At 45.2% G+C, this 19,867-nt stretch overlaps 1 protein-coding gene across 4 annotated transcripts in view; it reads right to left on the reverse strand.

Annotated features, from left to right (window-relative positions):
- The window catches only part of CD82 (CD82 molecule), a 67,533-nt gene extending 53,745 nt beyond the window's left edge, over positions 1-13,788 (reverse strand). The window contains exons 1-2 of one of the 4 annotated variants that reach the window (XM_083752746.1): positions 13,468-13,635; positions 1,414-1,481 (exon numbers count right to left, since the gene is read on the reverse strand). The gene's annotated coding sequence lies outside the window, so the exon portion shown is untranslated. Of the gene's footprint in view, positions 1-1,401; positions 1,482-13,415 lie in introns of all 4 variants that reach the window. The other 3 variants (XM_083752747.1, XM_083752745.1, XM_083752748.1) reach the window with 3 other exon arrangements.
- Between the last annotated feature and the right edge of the window lie 6,079 nt (positions 13,789-19,867).

The raw sequence follows: 19,867 nt of genomic DNA on the forward strand, positions 1-19,867 counted from the left end.
CTGGAGCCATTTGACTCCCCTGGCCCCCTCTCCGTCATGCACGAATTAACAGCCACCTCAACTCCAGGCTGCATCCTGCACTATTGTTATGAAGGCAGAAGCTGCTTTTGTGATCCCCAAAGGACAGAGGCTTGCTTTCAGAGGGCTGGATCTGCCTGGACAGGGTCTCGGCATTTCCTAGCTGCTGTTCCTTTGTTCTTCACCCACTCTGCCTCACACCACAATTGTTCTCAGCAACTCCAATTCTTCTCTGCTTCTCAGATTCCCAGAGTTTCCATTCAAGGCCTGTTTCTCAGGGTCTTAATGGCAATAGCAGAACCAGGAAAGAAGAAGGCTGCAGAGCTGCAAAACACCACAGCTTGCATCTTAAGTGGGGTGGGATGTGGGGGGGGGGGGCGCTCATTCTGCAGCCTGCCATCGAGTTCTGTGCCAGCACCGCTTCCAGGAACAGTGCTAGAAATGACAGGCGAAAAATGCAACCCAAGATCCCGGCCAAGAGGAACATTATTATTACAAAGAAAAAGACATTTATTTTATTCAGTGCCTGAAGAAAAAGGGAAGGCTTTCTAGCAGGATTTGAATGAGACCATTAACAGAAGGGAATTCTCAAAAGCAAGATTGTTGCCATTTGCAAAGATCCCACCTCTCCCTCTTGCACATTCTAGGATATTAGCCAGAAGGATGGGCCGGGTTGTTTGAAGAGTGCAATGCTACTTCCTAAAAGCTCAAGCTGTAAACTTTAGGACAAATATAATCCCTTCCCCCTTTTAATGAAAGCTGTTATTGTCATTGTCTGAAAGAGGAAGAGAGGTTACTTGCCAAGGATTAAGTTGTCCCTCTTAGACATCATGGAATCCTCTTTACTTATCCCTATCTAGGATGGTGCCTCAGTACAGTAAGGAAAAGGAAAAACCCCTTGGACTGAGCCAAGTGGAAAAGGCAGCCAGGGAGCGATTTATGAAGAAACACAGCCATTTGAAAGGCATTGAGACAGATTCCACAATTCCACTTAAAATGCTTTTGAGACTCTCCCCCACTGTTGGTGCACATGCCAAAGAGAGAGAGAGATGCAGGTTTGAATGCAGATTAAATTCCTGTGCATTGGATTTTTTTTTAATCCACCGGTTGGCCATGCCAAAAGGGGGCTTTACAACCCCCTTTCAGTCTTTCTGGATTTGCAACGCTTACAAACAACACTGAAGAGCATTTTCAGTGTTCTACTCTGTTTACTCCCCTTCGCCCTGCATGTAAGTGTACTTTGGAGCGGGAGGGGTGGAATGGAGAGAAGAAACATGGCCAGTTTCACCAATAATGGGAAAACTAGGGGTCGCTTTTGAAAAGAGTATGTCAATGCATCAGCACTGGTGTGTGCATAGACACAGGGAGAGAGAAGTGGCCAACCTTTGCACTAACCTGATCCACTTCACTGCAGAGCCGAGTGGGACAGATGAAGGAAACTGTGGCAGAGTGAGCTAGGATACCTGTGGATAGGATAACTAGGTTGGTTATTTTTTTTATTTGTTATTAAATTTCTATACCACCCTTTAACTGAGGATCACAGGGCAGCAATATAAAAACATAAAAATACATCACCTAGTTTTTATTTGTTTAATATTCCACCCTATACCCAGAGATCTCAGGGTGGCTCACAGAATTAATGGTTTAAAAATATATATGCAATATATATGCATGTGCTATTTCAGCCCAGCTTCCATTTTCAATTTTGATCATCAGCACAACAGGGTGGGCAGTGCTTTGTGTAGGAAAACATGCATGTTAAAAATTGGCTTGAAGCATGTTGCTAGCTGTTAATCAGGGCTGATTCAACATCCAGAAAAGGAGAGCTGGCTCCTTCAACCCAACTCAGAAGCTTCTGGCAAGGCATATACTGTAAAGCTTTAGACTTGAATGCCAATACGTCCTCCAGCCTCAGTGAGAGGCTCACAACAAACTTTAGATCCAGTTCAACAGGGGTCAGGGAAGAAATTACCTTTTTGCCAGAGGGCAGGGTACAATAATGTCAACAAGCTCTGAAGAAGATATTCAGTGCACAAGTACAAGGGAAAGTTAAGGGCTGGGCTCATCATTTTACCCACACCCAGAGAATTGCCTGCCAGATTTATAATTAGTTAGGTCGAAGGGATCATTCACGGGCTCTAGAGATAGATATAAGACTACAGGCGTTCAGGTGCATTTATGGTTAGATGAACAAGCAAGGAAGTCTTGGAGAATATGCTTCTTCCATGGATGCACAAAAGTCCATCTATCCATACCCCTTATAACTGTCTTGAACATCCCAACAACCCATACAGAAAGCAAGACACTCCAGAAGTCACACTTAGAATGGGGACCCCATCACAACGCCCCCCAGTGCCAGTCTCAGAGCATTTGTTGCCAACAAATGACAGGCACTGCTAACTTTGGTTCTGGGACGTTACAAACTAGAAAGTGGTAAGTTAGGTATCTTCATATTTATTCCTTTGTTAAATTTGCATCATGTTCTTCTGTCAAATGTTCCTTATGGGACAAGTTCCATTTTTAACCCGTGTATTCTTGTTCTCTGAACTTCATTAAAGCTATTTCATATCCACAGCAGTTGACTTCTCCCTGCTTAAGTTCACACACACAGAGACCCCATGTACAGTGGTACCTCGGATGTCAAACGGAATCTGTTCCAGAAGTCCGTTCGACTTCCAAAACATTTGGAAACCAAGGCACAGCTTCCGATTGGCTGCAGGAAGCTCCTGCAACCAATCAGAAGTCGTGTCAGACGTTTGGGTTCCAAATAACATTTGCAAACTGGAACACTCACTTTCAGATTTGTGGCGTTCGGGAGCCAAAACATTTGAGTCGCAAGGCGTTCGTCAACCAAGGTACAACTGTACTTTGTAGTCTAGAGTTCCATTCAGCAGACAATGTGGCAGAGGACCAACAACGTAGCAGGAATAGCATCACCCAGGGTGCTGTGGTCAGGTGGGAGGATTAATGAGAGCAATTGTTACAGGCAACACGTCTATAGCCCAATCCTATTTACTTACTAACGGCATTTACTGCCTTTCTGCCAGGGCATTCTGGGCAGTTTACTATTTAAGCTCAAGCCAAAACAAGTAAACACACAAGGCAAAACAGAACACATTCCAGGTGAGTGCTGGTCTCCTCAGAAGCAGGCTGCACAAGCTCCCTGGCCCAGGTCTTCCCCTCTAAGTACAAAAAGGAACGTGTGATACTTAACTGCAGCTATGAGCAAACTGAAGTTTCTAATTGTTCAAAGACAGAGGAAAGAAATAATTTGGCCATAGAGTGACCGGCGCACACCTTTACTATCATGGTAACTGGCCAGTAGAAACAGTATCATGGTGGGCGCTTTGTCTCGCTGTGGGTGGCTAACCTGCAGCACTCCAGATGTAAGAGGCCAACTCCCATCCACACTGGCCACTGGCCATGCTGTATGGGGCCGAAGGGAGCTTTGGGACACGACCCTGATCATACTACATGCAGCTGAACCTAACCCTTTTCAGCCAGCATGTTCGGTTCAGTCAAACGAAGTGGTCTGAGTGAAGACTGGGACAAGAACATGTGATTTGAGCAGGCTTGCATTAGGAGATGTAGATATGAAATGGGCCCTATTAAAGACAGCAAGCTACTAGCTAGCCGGATATAGCAGTTTTATAACATTCCAAGTGTTGAATTTAACGCAGGCAAAGGTTACCTTGAACAGCAGTAATATAAGAGCATGTGCAACACATTTGTTGTTAAAGGAGCATGTTGTAATACCAATGAAACTATATTCACAGCTGCATCAATTTTCACCCATGATATATTTTTTTTCCAGAGTAAGAAGGGGACTTTGGGGAGCACAAAAAATACCTCTGTGTAGTCCGTGTTTTGTACTTTTAAACAGCTGAAGTTAATAAATGTCCCTTTTTAGCTTTCAGCTTTGGTAATGCTAAACATCCAATCAGTTCTTCAGATTTTGCTATAGGATATCACCAGTGCAAATAAATTGCCTTTACTAGGAATTTGTGGGTGGGGAAAATACACTTTGGTATTCGAGTCAATGCTCCTAGCCCTTGCCACTGAGCAATGGGGGACACACCAAAACAAGAAAGAAGATATAAACTCAGTTGCAGTGGTTCATTGCAAAGGCATACTCCCATCCAGGGAACACTCTGCACCCCTTTGAAACATGGAGGAGGGGAGGTTTTTTGGAGCTCAAACCAGTTTATAAAGATCTCTCAGCCAAGCAAACCTTCCTCCCCTCAGTTCTAGTATTAATTAGCTGCTGGCTGCCACTGTTCCCACCCCAGACTCAATGCCCAGAGCCCCACCACTGTTCTGCCTCACAACTGATGGCACTATAAGGATGCCTGCACTTGAGACTTTGCCAGAAATCCCCACTCTCAGAAACACTCATCACCCCATGAAAGTGGAACAAGAGCTGCTATATTCAGAATTTGTTTCCTTAAGATGAGATGGCTATGAAACGGGCAACTGAACTTGCACGTTAAGAGAGACGTTTTGAAAAGGATGGAGCAAATTTAGTCTATAGCCAACATTACAAGGTTGTGAAATACAGTCGTACCTTGGTTTTGAACAGCTTAGTTCTTGGACGTTTTGGCTCCCGAATGCCGCAAACCTGGAAGTGATTGTTCTGCTTTGCGAACTATTTTTTCAACCCAACTTCCAATGGGGATTCTGCAGCTTCCAATTGGCTGCAGGAGCTTCCTGCAGCCAATCAGAAGCTGCACCTTGGTTTCCGAACGTTTTTGAAGTCGAATGGACTTCCAAAATGGATTCTGTTCAACTTCCGAAGTACGACTGTATATAGTGCAGACAAATGAGTATTGCATTCTCCATAAAGTAATGTTTGACACCAGACAATTTTCCTGATGACAGGTCAGGGAGCGGGGAGAAAAAAATGGCAGGACTATTCGGAGACCTGAGCCAGGCTTTCCCTTTCTTCATGCAGCCCTATATGTGTGGAAGGAAAGAAGAAAGATTGAAAGGGAAGAGAGGGAGAGACAGAGGAAAAGGAAAGCTATATTATGATGGTGCCAAAACAGCACAATATAGAATACTATACACGCACCCATATGCAACACTATACATTAGTGCTGTATATTGAATGTATGGTATATATACAATATGTATAGCATTATAGCACACGTGTGTGTGTGTGTACCAAAATGGCTTCCCAGAAATTATCCATTCCATTTTTAGGAAGCAAAATTGGGGAGGGAGAGGCATATCTTCCAAAAAGTCTCTGAGGTGGGGGGGGGGGTGGAATTCTCCAACAGATTTGGGGTGGTAGGGGAAAAAAGACAAATTCTCAGAAATTCTTGCAAACCATTTAGCTTAATTTTAATATTGAATTAAAATACATTGTTAATTCATACTGGTGAATGCAGGAAGCAAAGGGCTAAAGCAAAGAATGGAAGGCATAGGGGACGTTGCATTCTTCAGCAGTTTCAAAGAAGCCCAAAAGAAAACCCACATGCTAAATAGTGCAGGAGGAAAATCTCTCCCTCCCTGTTTCTGCCCCACTGCTCACTCTCAGAGAGCTCCCGTCTGCTAATGATCTACACAACTTAGTCTAGGCAGAATGAGGTTTCCTGTGCTGGCCAATTCTTTTTCCAGCATTTTTCCCCCCTTTCCAGCCTTCTCCCACCCCGATCCTCTGCACCCCACTCCTCTGTTTTGGAGGAGAGGGGTGCAAAATCTGGAATTTAATAATTATAGTGGTGACCCTACCTTGAGACATCTGAGTTGTCTCACAATGTTGTCTGACTTAAGTGTCTCTGCTAAAATCAACATTAGCAACATAGCTCACTACAGTTCCTCATTGCTGCTGCTTTAACTCTCATTTGGAAAATATTTACAAGCTAGCCAAAAGTTCTGGGAGTTATTAGACAATTAGCGGAGGCTAAAATGGTTCCTTACTGTTCCCCTGCAGGGGAAGAGGGAAGTTTTGCACAGCCAACTGTCTTTCACACATGCATCTTTTAATTATTGCCATATGAAGCTCCCTTCCCTGCATGCGGCAAGTGCTGAAGCTTTCCATAACAGGACTTTAACACTATTTTGCCCACAGCCCCAACTATCATACTAGTAATTATGGACAAAGAAAACAACCCAAGATTCCTAAATGAGCACATGCAGATTATGCACAGGTGTTTCTCATCATCCATGGGCAAATCCTTCATCCGTTGATGCGTCTCTCGTGATCTATTGCATTCTTCTCTTTAAAACTTATTCAGTAGGTGCTTTGGGCTTAAGTTAGCACTGATGAATTCTGAAGCAATCCAAGTTGCTTAGACAAGTTCTTAACACAGCTCTGAACACTTGTACAGTGGTACCTCGGGTTACATACGCTTCAGGTTACATACGCTTCAGGTTGCAGACTCCGCTAACCCAGAAATAGTACCTCGGGTTAAGAACTTTGCTTCAGGATAAGAACAGAAATCGCACAGCAGTGGCGCGGCGGCAGCAGGAGGCCCCATTAGCTAACGTGGTACCTCAGGTTAAGAACAGTTTCAGGTTACGAACGGCCCTCCAGAATGAATTAAGTACTTAACCCGAGGTACCACTGTATTTCCATTTAAGTTCTATAGCCACAAAAACTCAAAAAGTTTTCTGGTGGGAAGTGAACAGACTTCTGAATTCACTTCGCCTTCCCATGAGTGGTTAGGCTTAACAAGGAAGAGATGGGTATGGAAGGGCTTGGAGATGTTAAATCTCAGAATACAGGCCCAGACAGCACACTCCTGCGTAAACGTATTTCAGCCAGCATGGTAACCAAAACATCTGAAAGACAAAAGTCTCACCATCCCTGACTAGTAGTCATGCTGGATGGTACTGGTGAGAGTTAGGTGTCCAAAACATGTGGAGGGCACCAGGTTGATGGGAAGGTTTAGGACCAGCCAGTGCAAGTTCTTGTAAACAAATGGTGAGATCATGACACTGTTCCTGCAGATTTCAACACCTTTCCACATTGCCTTGTAGGCACATGTGAATGGGGCATGCCATAGGAGCCAACTCCATGGGGCCAAGGTCACTTCAGCCTCAATAAAATATTTGAGGGGTCCAGATCCCCTCAAAGCTAGTGGGCATTGCCATTCAAATGGTGTGTGTGCACTGTGTCATACGATCAATTATGTAGAGTGGGGCTTTCCTGGCCACCCACCAATATTTTATTCAAATTGGCACCCCCAGGTCATGCTATATCTCATCTCCTTCCTTGCTCCTTTGTTTGTATGTATGCTAATTCTGGCTCTGCAAAAGCTGAACGATAATTCCGCAACTTCAACCATTTGCAGTTTACATGGTGTTTCAAATAAGGGTTGAGTTTTCTTGAAGCATATTATAGGAATGGCTACAGCCAACCACAAGACTGCTAAGCTGTTTTACAAAATGTTCATAGGAGACTGCAAGCAGGCATTAAACAGTCATACATGCAAGTGGTCCTCAGTTTACTCCCCAGCAGCTCCTGTTGAAAACAGGCCAGGAAGCAAGTGATAGGAATGACACCAGCCTGAAGAACTACTGCAAGCCAAGGCTTTAAACTCAATGGGAAAGGGCTGTAGCTCAGTGGCAGAGCACACGCCATGTGCGCCGAAGGAGCTGGGATTAAGCCTTGACATTTCCAGGTAGGGTTGGAAACGCCCCCTTTCTGAAAACTTAAGAGAGCCACTGCTAGTCCATGTAGGCAGTACTAGGGCTGATGGAAGTTGTAGTCCAACAACATCTGGAAGGTTGGGAAAGGCTGACTCAAGTATGATTTATTATTATTGAAATAAGACAGGATCCAAATTAATTCTTTGTGTGTAAGCAAGAAGACTGGTCCCTGCTCCAAGCTGGTCACAATTTACCTTTAAACAGGTGGTATGCAAAGAAAGGGGCAAGTGCTTAGAAATCATTTTAGTATCTTTAGATATGGAGGGCCTTTGCATCTCTAGACATAAGGCCCAAAGGATTAAGCAAAAGCTTCTTCCAGATCTACACAACAACCACCTTGCTCAAAATAAAATGTCCCCACCCCATGTCAATCCAACAGTCCTCATTTAAGCCAGAGAACTGCATACACAGGAAATGTTTATAGATTTTATTAGGTACGGCCTTGGCTGGCCTTCAGAGGGCTCAGCACACAATAGTCAGGGGAACAGCCAAAGTCAGCTTGAGCTCTGACCCTAAAGGGGCCGAGATGATCTCTCGCTTCATTCCCAGGATAGTTTTTCCATGTAGTGGAAGTTAGACCTTTACCATCCTTGAAACACAGGAATGGGAGAGGCAAAGAACACACACAGTTTGAGGAAACATTTAACTATTCTTCTGTGGAATGCTGCTAATGCAACGCAGGCAAACCTTCCCCAGCCTGATGTCCTCTAGATGCTTTGAACTTCAATCAGTCCAAGCTAGCATGGACAATGGAAAAATTGGTGGAATTTTTAGTACAACATCAAGGGCGCCATGCTGTGGAAAGAGGCATAAGCAGTTTTTTCCCCCATTGACAAGGTCCAGTTGGGCATCATAATCTAATATTGCACTGCACAACAGTCCTGTGGTTCTTCACTTGTCACCTCCTACAGTACAAATCTTTTTTTTCTTTTTTTTTACCAGCTTACCCCGGCTGGTAAAAAGATGAGAGAATTCTCATTCTATTTAAAGCAACACCTACTGGAAGAGAATGAACATTAAGCAGAACCTCTCCGTCATGGTACTTCACTGTTTCTTTTCCAGGATCCCTTGACTGGAAGAAGGGACCGGGCACGGTAAAGAAGGTAAAGATGATACAATAAGGTCCATGAATCTTTCAACAATACATAGGGAGAAATTGAGGCCACAGGCAGCAGCCTTGCTCACTCTTGGAATCAGAATGCCAATCACTGTGCTGAATCGATCAAGAAGGATGCCAGGGGTTCACCTGGGACTTTGAAGCTTTGTAAAGACCTAATACTTGGCAGCAGTTAGGACCTATGCCAAATCTACTAAGGACTTGTTCACACAATTTCTCATACAGGTAATTTAGCTCACCATTGTTCATAAGCAATGTTGTGAGATCTCAAACCCTTTTGAGGTATGCAGACCCCCTCTCCTCCCCCCTAGATTTCCTTACACACAATAGGCATAAAGGTAAATTACACAGTAGACGAATATAAAAACTTTCCAGAATCTCTCAGCTACCTTCATGTTAATGTGAACTCTTGAAGTTAGGCAGTTTATTATTCCCTCCCTTCTCTGGTCAAGTGCACGTCGCAGACAAATCTGTGCTTGCATAGAGATCCAGGCTGCTGCAATGGGGGGGGGGGGAGCAGAACTGGAGAGAACTCGCTTTCCATTTGATAGCATACAGCACTGCAGAAGTGCTAAGGATCTCTTTACTCAAAAACAGATGGGCTTAAACAAACTGCAGATTAAGTCACTTGGGATCTCTCTTACATTTGGACACTGGATCAATTTGAGGCTACATTTAATATCAGTAAAGACACTGCAGCGTTATTTTTCACTTTTGCGCTACTTCCGGGTTTTTTTTTTATTTAAAAAATGCAGCAGCTTTGGAGTTCAAAATGCTGCAGAGTGCAGCTCCAATTCCTCCATTTAGGAGTAATATATTCTGCTGTAAGAGAATGAAGCAATTTAAGCACGGTGTATGTGTGTCCCGTTTAGGTACACTGTATTCGGTGCAGATGTCTGGAACTCCTCCTCAGCAAGATTACAGCAAATACTATAACTTTTATTTGACACATGCATTGCAGGAAACACATTTCCATTTATTTCAGTGCAAACTGAAAATAGTGACACTAGTATGCACAGGAGTGTGGGATGTTTCCAAAATAACTGGGTATCTCAATAGGAATGCTTGAGTAAAGGAGGAGTGCTTATTCATGTAGTACCCCTCTTGCTAATGCAGAGTCCTGCATGCCATCAAACACCAGGAGCCCATGCAGGCCACCTGAAACAGCAGGTTCACCAGGCAGCATCTAGTAACAGTTTCTGTAGTCTGGAAGCCTTGCATGGGCTTTTATAGTACAGTTCTGCCTTGCGTGATGTACATGCAGCAGTTACTTTCCTTGGAAGCATCCAGCACTGGCCAGTGCCCAAGTCTGTCCATAAAACAGCGCAGCCAGCCATTAGTTCCTGAAGTTTCCACTTCAGCTTTATGATTCCGTGGCACACTGGACCTCTCAGCCAAGAAGCACCCAAGACTACAAGAGCAACCATATGAGAGGCAGAGAAGATTCATCATCATCCAGTTCAAGCCACCACTACATTCATAGGAGATAATTCAGTCCCTGGCACCAGAGCATAGCAAGTAAAAAACATATGGAGATTTGAGTACAGCCACAAATGAAAGGCATGGGTTCACTGGAAGAGAAAGATAAAACCTGGTATGTACCAGGGCTGGGGAAATAAAAAAAAACCCAAAACACATGATCCCGCATATTAGGAGAATGTATGTAACCGAGCAAGGAAGTAAGATGTTCAGTGGACTTCTGAAGAGGAGGAGCCCTGCCAGATCAGGCCAAAGACCCATCTAGTCCAGCATCCTTTGACCAGCCAGATGCCTTTAGGAAACTTAGTTTATATGGAGATGTTTCCTCTCATACAAGACACAGACTTCCATGACCAAGTTTTACTCATCATATTCATGCCCCATCAAGACTGCTGTATGCCTCAAGCAGAGATCAGGATGGATGAGGCATACTGAACTTCAGAAATTTCCTTGTGCAAGCAACCACCCTATATTATTAACCAGCATTCAAAAACATCAGTCTTCTTGACGGAAAAATCATTTGCCATCCCAAATCCATGTGAAGCACTTATAGAACAGGGGCAGGGTCCAAGGAGCATTTTTGGTTGTCTCCCCACTGCTATGTAGGCCAAATGTAACAGGTGGCCAGGTTGCGCACCTGTCAATCACCTGACATCACTATGACATCAGGTGATGCTGCACTTTGAAGCCCCAATTGTTAGGACTTCCAAGGCTGTTTGAAAGCGTTTTGCGGTTTGCAATGGGCTTTCAGACACCCACGCAGCCCCTGCTCCTGTTTCAGCCTCTGGGATTTTTTTTTTATTCCTTTTGGATGGACCAGCTGTCTGCAGGAGGATTCCCATGCACAGTCGGCCCTTCCAAAATGCAACCGCTTCCAAAATGAGCTGCTTTCGTTGGCTGTGTGTGCCAAGCTGGGTGCTATGCAAGCTGCTCCTTTCGACTCCTGGTTTTGGAAGTTGAAAGGGGCCGCTTCAAAGAGCAGCACAGAGAGGGAGAAGCAGTCTCCATTCAAGGAAAACTGCTTCCTCCTCCTTCAGCAAGGCACACTCCTCCTGGCCATCAGCTGAAGGGGAAGCAAGAGCATTCCTTGCCCCAACAAAGGAACAATTGGGAGCCCATTTCAAGCTACCCACTGAAGCCCTGCCATTATCAGGCAGGGCAAGATTAGCCCATAGTCCAGAGATTCCCCAGCCCTGCCCAAGAATTTCCTCAAGTATGCCAGTACCACAGTGTCCCAGTTCCCAAGCTACAGCACACATGGTACCATCTCAGAAGGAACTGGAAGGGTGATGTTTGCAAATCATGCTTGAACATCCAACCAACAGGTCAATTACTTTGGCCAGATCCATCCACAGCACAGTCACTTTGACATCCTCCACTGTAGAACACAATAAGTCAAAATCACATCCTGGCAGCAGAGGGGCTCAGAAGCTCTCTCCTTCTCCGATACAATGGCAACACAGCAGAGCCGACATGCCCAGAATACAGCTCTGTGCTAAAGACTTGGCAGCGCATTGGAATGCAACAGCTGCAGTCGACACCAGAAAGGCTTCTCAACAGTTCACCTCTATTTACAATACACGTTTCTGATTACACTCCGAGAAACCCCAAGTTCCTTGGGTGAGTCATGCCTGCACACACATCCCTCCAAACACAAATGGCGCGCGCACACACACATACACACACCCCAAGCTAAGCACAACTGCCACAGGAGCTTGCTCTCAAGGGAGCCTATAGATGACCAAGGTATCGTTTTACAGATAACACAATCCATCACTGTGTCCACCCAGCACCAGCAGCTCTGTCCATCTTAAGTGCCACATGCTGGCAGCCTTTGCAAAAGGGGTGCTCTGACTGCTTCCAAGACAGTCTGATTTGTCAACTTTTGCTCTCCAGCCTCTATCAATGAATCCCCAAAGTGACTATTTTTGAGATCACTTCCCTTGCAAAAAAAAAAGCCAACTCAAAAATTTCCATGAAGCCAGCTGTCACCCCAGTCATACTCCATGCCCACAGCTAGTTCTTCCACTCTGAGGTCTAAGGACACCACCACTTCATGCTCATGCCTGACACACAGCTGCGTCACTGCTGCTCGCATCTCACATCAAGCTGGTGTCTTTTCATTCATCTCAGGAGTATGGCCATATATTGAACTTCTGCCTTCTAGCTAAAACACAACATTTGGGGGTATGCCATGCGGCAAGAGGTGCTTTCTAACAGCTGGACATGCCACCTTCTCAATCTTCTAGATTAACAGGGCAATTTCAGCCAGAATGCGACTCGGATCAAGAAAGGGGCTGTAGGACTGAAAAGAAACTCAGCCTGGCTTCATGTGGGCGGGGGACTCTGAACTTTGATTCCAGATAGGTGCTGGCTGCTCTGAAACCAGCTGGCTTTAGACAAAAAAACACAGCCTTGAAGTGGAAAGTCCCTTTCACTCTCAAGGGAAACATTTCCCAGCACTGCCTCAGTGAAAGGAGGAAGTCTTCACCTATTGAACTTCTACCTGCCGTTCAAAGGAGCAGGAACTCTGCCAGAAATCAGTAGCAGATCTACCCACAACCCAGAGCTTTCCCCTCCCACTGCTTTATGCCCCCAGCAAACCTACCACTGCCAACAGGAAATGGAACAGAAAAGATTAATCATTAGCGTAGAATTAAGGGGAGGAAGGCAAAGGGGGGAATGAAGCGATCGTTGAGGCGGACGACTCCTGTTTTAATATTACTTCTCAAAGCTGGCTCTCCGCTGTGACGACGTGGCCCCTCTTCCCACCCCCACCCCCAAATCAATAGCGCCAACCTTATCCTCAGGTGCCCACACAAAGCGGATCAACCCTTAATAACAACTCGACGCGGGAAGGAACCCCGTCACGTGGGAACCCCAGAGGGGCGATCAACCCAGTGGGATCGCCGTGTCCAAAAACTAATATTTCGAGAGGACAGTGGTGGGGGGAGGGAAGAGAATAACACTAAGGAGAAGTATCCCCAACAAGCAAAAGATCCGGAAGAGGGGGAAAGACGTTTCCTCCTCCTGATAATGAAGGGAAAGGAGCAACGACCCTCCCCCGCCTCGCTCCTCAATGTAGCGCGTTAGCTACCCACCGCAGAGCAGCCCCACGCCCCGCGCGCACACCCCTCTCACAGACTCCTGCAATCTGGTCGTAAAGAACCGCCAGGAAGGAGCCGAATCCCGATTACCTGCAACAGGAGACGTACAAGAAGCGACGCGCAGCGCCTGCCCAGCCTCGCGTGCCGCGGAAAATGCAAGGCGATGTGGCTTCGGCGAGACTTGGCTTCTCTTCTCCGCCCCAGCTGCTTCCAGTCCTCCTGATCAGGAGGAGTCAGCGGCGGCGGCGGCAACGGCCAACCCCCTGGGGCAGCCCAGAGACGCCTCTCACACTTAACCCTCTGCTCGCCCGAGGGAAGCAGGCAGAAGCAGCAGCACCGCCCATCCTGCGAGGAAGGGAATTCTCCTTTCACCTTGGGCTTCCCGGGCCTTCTGCAAGCTCCTGTGCAGCAAGGCTGGGGAGGTGGGTGGTGGGCTGGCTGGAATGAGGACTGAGAGCAGCATGCCAGCCGCACTGGCTCAGGCTGCCCAATTGCCTTTGCACAGGGAAGGCTGCCAGGTGCACCTCGCCGGGAATGTGCTTCTGCAGCCTCGGTGAGAGCGAGGCCGGAGGGGCCTGCGCGGAACCTTGAGAGCAAGGGGGGCGCCGTGCCATGCAGAGGAGCCAGGCTCCCCGATTCCTGCCGCAGGGTTGCCAAGTGCACCTTTCTGGGAAAGTGCTGACTAGTCAGAGCTGAGCACAAGGAGGGTGAGAACAAAGGAGCGCATAATAAGCACGCGGAAGGAAAGTCAGGATCTAGTATCGGGGTGTTCCTCAAGACACAGGGCGATTACCTGCAAGCTTGCTCGTCGCAGAAGGTGGAAAGCAAGCAGCACAACGAAGCCTCGGGGCAAGCTCAGGCAGGGAGCACGAGATGCGGGAAGCTAGGAGAACTCCCCACACGCACATGCAGGAAGGAAAATGAGTGGGCGAGGGACAGTGGAGACCAGCGGAGGCAGCAGTGGAAAAAGCCAAAATCACCCACATCTCCGCGTCAACGGAAAGGAAAATAAGCGAGGAAAGCCAAGTGGCACCCAAGACACATCGGAAGGAACTCCCCCCCCCCCAAAAAAAAACCCCAGTCCATCTGCAGCAGAATTTAGGGGTGGGGGGGTCAGCAAATCAGAAAGAGACAGAGAGACACACACCCCAGCCCCAGCAGCACCCAGCCCACAAAGAAACAGCATCGTGTGAGAATTGGAGCGCATCAAACATCAGTTCTGTTCAAGGAGAAGTGCAAAGTCAGCGCCGGAGGCGGGGAACCAACAGCAAGCTTTTCGCAGAAACGAAAAGCAAAATTAAGCAAAGAAAAGAGAGAACGAATCCTCAAACAGCAGCAGTGGAACATGTTCAAACAAACAAACCCATATTGGAGATGATCTGTGCATTTGGGATCGGCATGTGAAAAACCCCTGAGTGGAATCTGGCCCTCAGTGGGCTGTGAGAAAAAAGAAAGATCATTTATCACCTCACATTCAGTGGCAAGGCCTCCACTCCCACGAAGTTCTTAGAATGAACACCCCTCAGACTCCAAAATGAATCCAATTTTTGGTGTGTTCCCCACCCCCACCCCAACAAGGTTTGCCAACATTGCTGGGACACATAAAGGTAAAGGTAAAGAGACCCCTGACCATTAGGTCCAGTCGTGACTCATCTCGCTTTATTTAACCAAGGTTTCTTCTTGGTTTAATCCTGGTTGCCAGAAGAAACCAGAGGCCTTTCTCCTGGGCATGGTCGGCCAATTGGTGCCAAAGAAGGATAGAACTTTTTTTATGTATGCAACAACAGCAGCAAGAATACTCATCGCAAAGTATTGGAAGACACAAGATTTACCCACCCGGGAAGAATGGCAGATGAAAGTGATAGACTATATGGAACTGGCAGAGATGACTGGCAGAATCCGAGACCAAGGTGAAGAGTTGGTGGAAGAAGATTGGAGAAAATTTAAAGTTTATCTACAGAAACATTGTAAAATTCAGGAATGTTAGAAGGATGTTGGAATGAAGTAATGTGGTATTAGCAGAAATGATACAAAAGATTAGGTAAAAATTAATTTTTTAACTATTGAAAGACGAGAATGTAAAATTATACTATATTAGGATAAACTATTAGGATAAAAACCAAGTTGGAAAGGATTTGCTGGAATATTTAATTGAACTAGAATACAAAAAAGGGAGGTGTGAGGAGGTCAGGGAAATAAGTAAATGAAAGATAAGACATGGAAAGAGGGAAATGTTTTTAATTGCTTTTATTTTTCTGTATTTTATACTCTTTGTTTTTTTATTTTTTCTCATTTTTTCTTTCTCATTTTTGTAACTTTTTTGAAACTTTAATAAATATTATTATATATATATATAAAATCCTGGTTGCCAATTAGTTTTTGTACCCAATTCAATAGTGCTGCTGTTGACCTATAAAGCCTCACATGGCTCAGGACCTCAGTAACTTAAGGACCACCTCCCCACATAAGAACCAAACTGGACCCTGTCGTCAGGCCCCTCTTTGTGTCTCCACTCCCTGAGAGGCTTGGAGGGACAATACAGTGGTACCTCAGGTTACGTACACTTCAGGTTACAGATGCTTCAGGTTACAGACTCTGCCAACCCAGAAATAGTACCTCGGGTTAAGAACTTTGCTTCAGGAAGAGAACAGAAATAGCATGACGGCGGCACGGCGGCAGCAGGAGGCCCCATTAGCTAAAGTGGTGCTTCAGGTTAAGAACAGTTTCGGGTTAAGAATGGACCTCCGGAACAAATAAAGTTCTTAACCCAAGGTACCACTGTACGAGAATGGGCCTTTTCTGTGGTGGCTCCCTGCTTGTGTAATGCTGTCCCCAGAGAGGCTTGCCTGCCACCATCATTACATATCTTTAGGTGCCAGGCAAAAACATTCCTCATTATCCAGGCCTTAAGCCATTAATCTATGGCCTGTTAAATGTGATTATTTTATCATTATGCTGACTATTATTGTGCTCTGTATTGCATTTATTAATATTATGCTCCATAAACTATGTTCTTAATGTTGTACCCTGCCCTGGGAACTTTGGATAAAGAGCTTACAGGCAACTCCCCACTTGCATGGGGTCAGGACTGCTGACACGTGCACAGTTTTGGGTGCTGGAAGGGGGTGGTGGGAGAACAGAAGGGACATATCCTGTTGCTGCGTGCAGTGGCTGGGAACAGAATCTCCCCTGCACACCCCCAAAATCTGCCCTAGAGAGGATTGGGGGAGGACAATTTGGAGCAGATTTGGGGGGCACCCAGGGAGAGGAAGGGAAAGCTCCCATTGCATGAACAGTACTCTGCTCATGCAGCACTGGATACAACCCATGTTCTCCAAGCCTGTGGGAGTATTCTTAGTTTCCTCTAGGCATAGACAATTTGCGTGTTCCAGCTCTAAAGCTTGATGTGCAAAGCACATTCCTCAGATTGAGGGTAATTTGGCTTGGAAGAAATATGTTGGAATTGAATGTTTGTTTGTTGAGCAAAACCTGTATGTCTAAATGTTTCTGCACACCTGGCCATGGTAACCTCTTTTAACAAGTGCTATTTTTCTAGAAAATGAGGTACTGTAACTCACTATGAACATTATGAACTCTTTCTCTTTGAATGGTGAGCTCCAGCTGAAAAAATGCCCTGAATATAACTGTCATTAACTGAGTGTTTATTATAATGATTAAATGCTTGGGTTTGTAAGATTACTTAATTACTTTCTTCACTTCCTGTTGTGTTCACCGTATTAGTGTGCCTACTAATAAACAGAGGGAAACTGCTAAAATGGGCTAGGTTTTCTGCTTTATCTGAGGACTCTTTGCTACCCTTCTTCTAATAAGAGCTAGAGACCTACCTCATTTACTCCAGAATTGTTCCAGTATTTTTAAGGCTGCGATCCTACGCATACTTATCAGGGGGTACGCTCCATTGAAATCAATAGAAATAAATTTGAATAAAAAATCATGGGATCAGATTGCAAGATTACAATGCCTACCTGAGAGTTTAACTCCACTATAGAACTTGCCTTTGAGCAGATTTAATTAAGCCTTACCCTCTGCTGGAGTAAAAATGATTTGGCTATTGCAGCCAAACAGAAACTTGGTACAATCCAGCAATGCTTAAGTGTTTTTAAATCCCATGCAATATAAGAGAAGTTAATGTGTGCATAACTTTCTCCTTTGATATAACTGGGGTTATTATTAGGATGTCAATTGCTTATTAAAATTTATAACAGGAATGCTAATAATACGTGTCTGGGATGTCTCATAAAAAGATCGAGGAAACAGTTGAGTTAAACCAGTTGTTTGGAGAGGATATAAAGCCAAACTTAATGTTTTTGCCAAATTCAAACACAAATCTTTATTTTCCATCTTCCCTCCTTATTTGGCTGTAATACTTATATTCCATTTCCTGCTTTAAAGCCATTGTTAAGTGTTGCCTCTTGGTCTTCTCTCACTCCAAAGCTGCTTAATGCTTGTGGTGTTAAGGCATTGGCCCTTGAATCTCTTATTCCAAAGTAGGCTTGTTTATCTGAAAGGAATTACTACAGAGTAAATGATAAGGAATCTGACTGGTCTCTTCCAGAGATTGTTTTCACTGAGAGGGACAATAAAGACAGAATCCTGTACACACTTACTGGGTAAGAAGAGGATCTGCTGAAGACTAATAGAACTTTACTTCCCAAGTAAACACAAACAAGATAGAGATACATACAGTGTAACTCTCCAGACATGATTTTAAACTATTCCAAGGCCTACTGGTGGGTCCCAGCCCACTCAGAAAGTCTGGCTTAGAAAGATGCAAATTCCTGTAAGTTTGTATCCATGAGCACGGCTGGTCCAATACATTTTGGCACTTGAAGCAAACCACAAAATGACAGAAGAAGCCGGTGAGTGAAGATCTACCACAAAAAAAAGATCTACATTGGGAACTACTGAAGATCTTGACACCTGAGGTGATCGCCTCACCTTATCTGATGGGTGGGCTTCATGGGAGTAGCCAGAGAGTTGGGCGTGGGGCAGCTGCCCCCTCCCCAATCAAGTAAATAAATAAATAAATACTTAACTAAAAGTGGAAATCATAGAAAGATTTTAACAGGTTTTTCTGTCCAAAGAAAGTAATCTAAAACAATTGTTGAGACATTTTATATCTGCTAGACAAGAACCAGACAGAGAATGCTGCCGCGCCGCCCCCCCCCCCCCAGATCCTGGCTACACCCATGGTGGGCTGGCCCTGTCCATGAGGCAATCTGTATCCAGAATGTCTGGGCCCTCTCTGGACTATGAGTACAGTACTGGGGAAAAGTAGTGACCTTTATAGTTGGGAGAATCCGCCCTGAACTGTGCAGACTGGCGGAGGAAGATAGACTGAAGACACTGATCATCTGTTTGATAAAGTTTTCCCCTGCCTCCTTTAAATACCCTATTTAATCTCCTACCTGTGGCACTTTGAAACGCTGCAATCCAGAAAACGGGTTTACGTCCTCACTTGAACTTGTGAGAATTCCCTTAAGGTGAACGTTCAGAACATGTCAGGATTAATAACAAAGTCGCCTTTTAACATGAAAGACAAAGATTTCGCAGAATGGAAACCTTCCCCTTGTAAACAAACGTGCTTGGCATTGGTGTGGTACTAATAAAAAGTGCTTGGTGTTTAATGTATGTGGGATTTGTCCTTTGCTGAGGCTTGTAGTTAAATATTTGCATAAAATATTTTAAGCCTTCAAATGCATTTCATATTTGATTTTCACCACACATTTTGCATTAAATATACAGAGCCAACTGGATGTGTGGTAAACTTTTGGGTGTAAACTAGTGCATTAATACTTGCCGCAGAAATTTCAAAAGCCTTAGGACATGTACATTGAAAATAATTTTGGCTCTCCCTCTCATTTGGGGGATGGGGTGGGATATCTTGATGTCCTAACTCCTGTTAACACTTGCAAACATCTATTTACTATCATAACCTTCATGTTTGTACAGAGCCATACAGAGCCATACAGAGTCCTGAGACCACATAATGAAGGCAGGCTATGAATGCATATAAATAGAATCTCCCCCTAAGGTTTGAATATAAAAAATATGTGTGCATGAAGAACTCCTGCATTCTTTGTTTGATACTAGGGTTGTCAACTGATCAGAAAAAAAGGCCTGGCCTGCTCTTTTGCTTCTAATTGCAGTTTGATATGGTGCTGTGGTCTAAACCACAAAGCCTAGGGCTTGCCATCCAGAAGGTCGGCGGTTCAACTCCCTGCAACAGCGTGAGCTCCTGTTGCTCAGTCCCTGCTTCTGCCAACCTAGCAGTTCAAAAGCACATCAAAGTGCAAGTAGATAAATAGGTACCACTCCGGCGGGAATTTAAACGGCGTTTCCGTGCACTGGTTTGGTTCGCCAGAAGCAGCTTAGTCATGCTGGCCACATGGCCCGGCTGTACGCCAGCTCCCTTGGCCAGTAAAGCGAGATGAGCACCACAATCCCAGAGTCGGCCACAACTGAACCT

Source organism: Podarcis gaigeae, assembly GCF_964106915.1.
Source record: "Podarcis gaigeae genome assembly, chromosome: 1".
NCBI classification, from domain to species: domain Eukaryota; kingdom Metazoa; phylum Chordata; class Lepidosauria; order Squamata; family Lacertidae; genus Podarcis; species Podarcis gaigeae.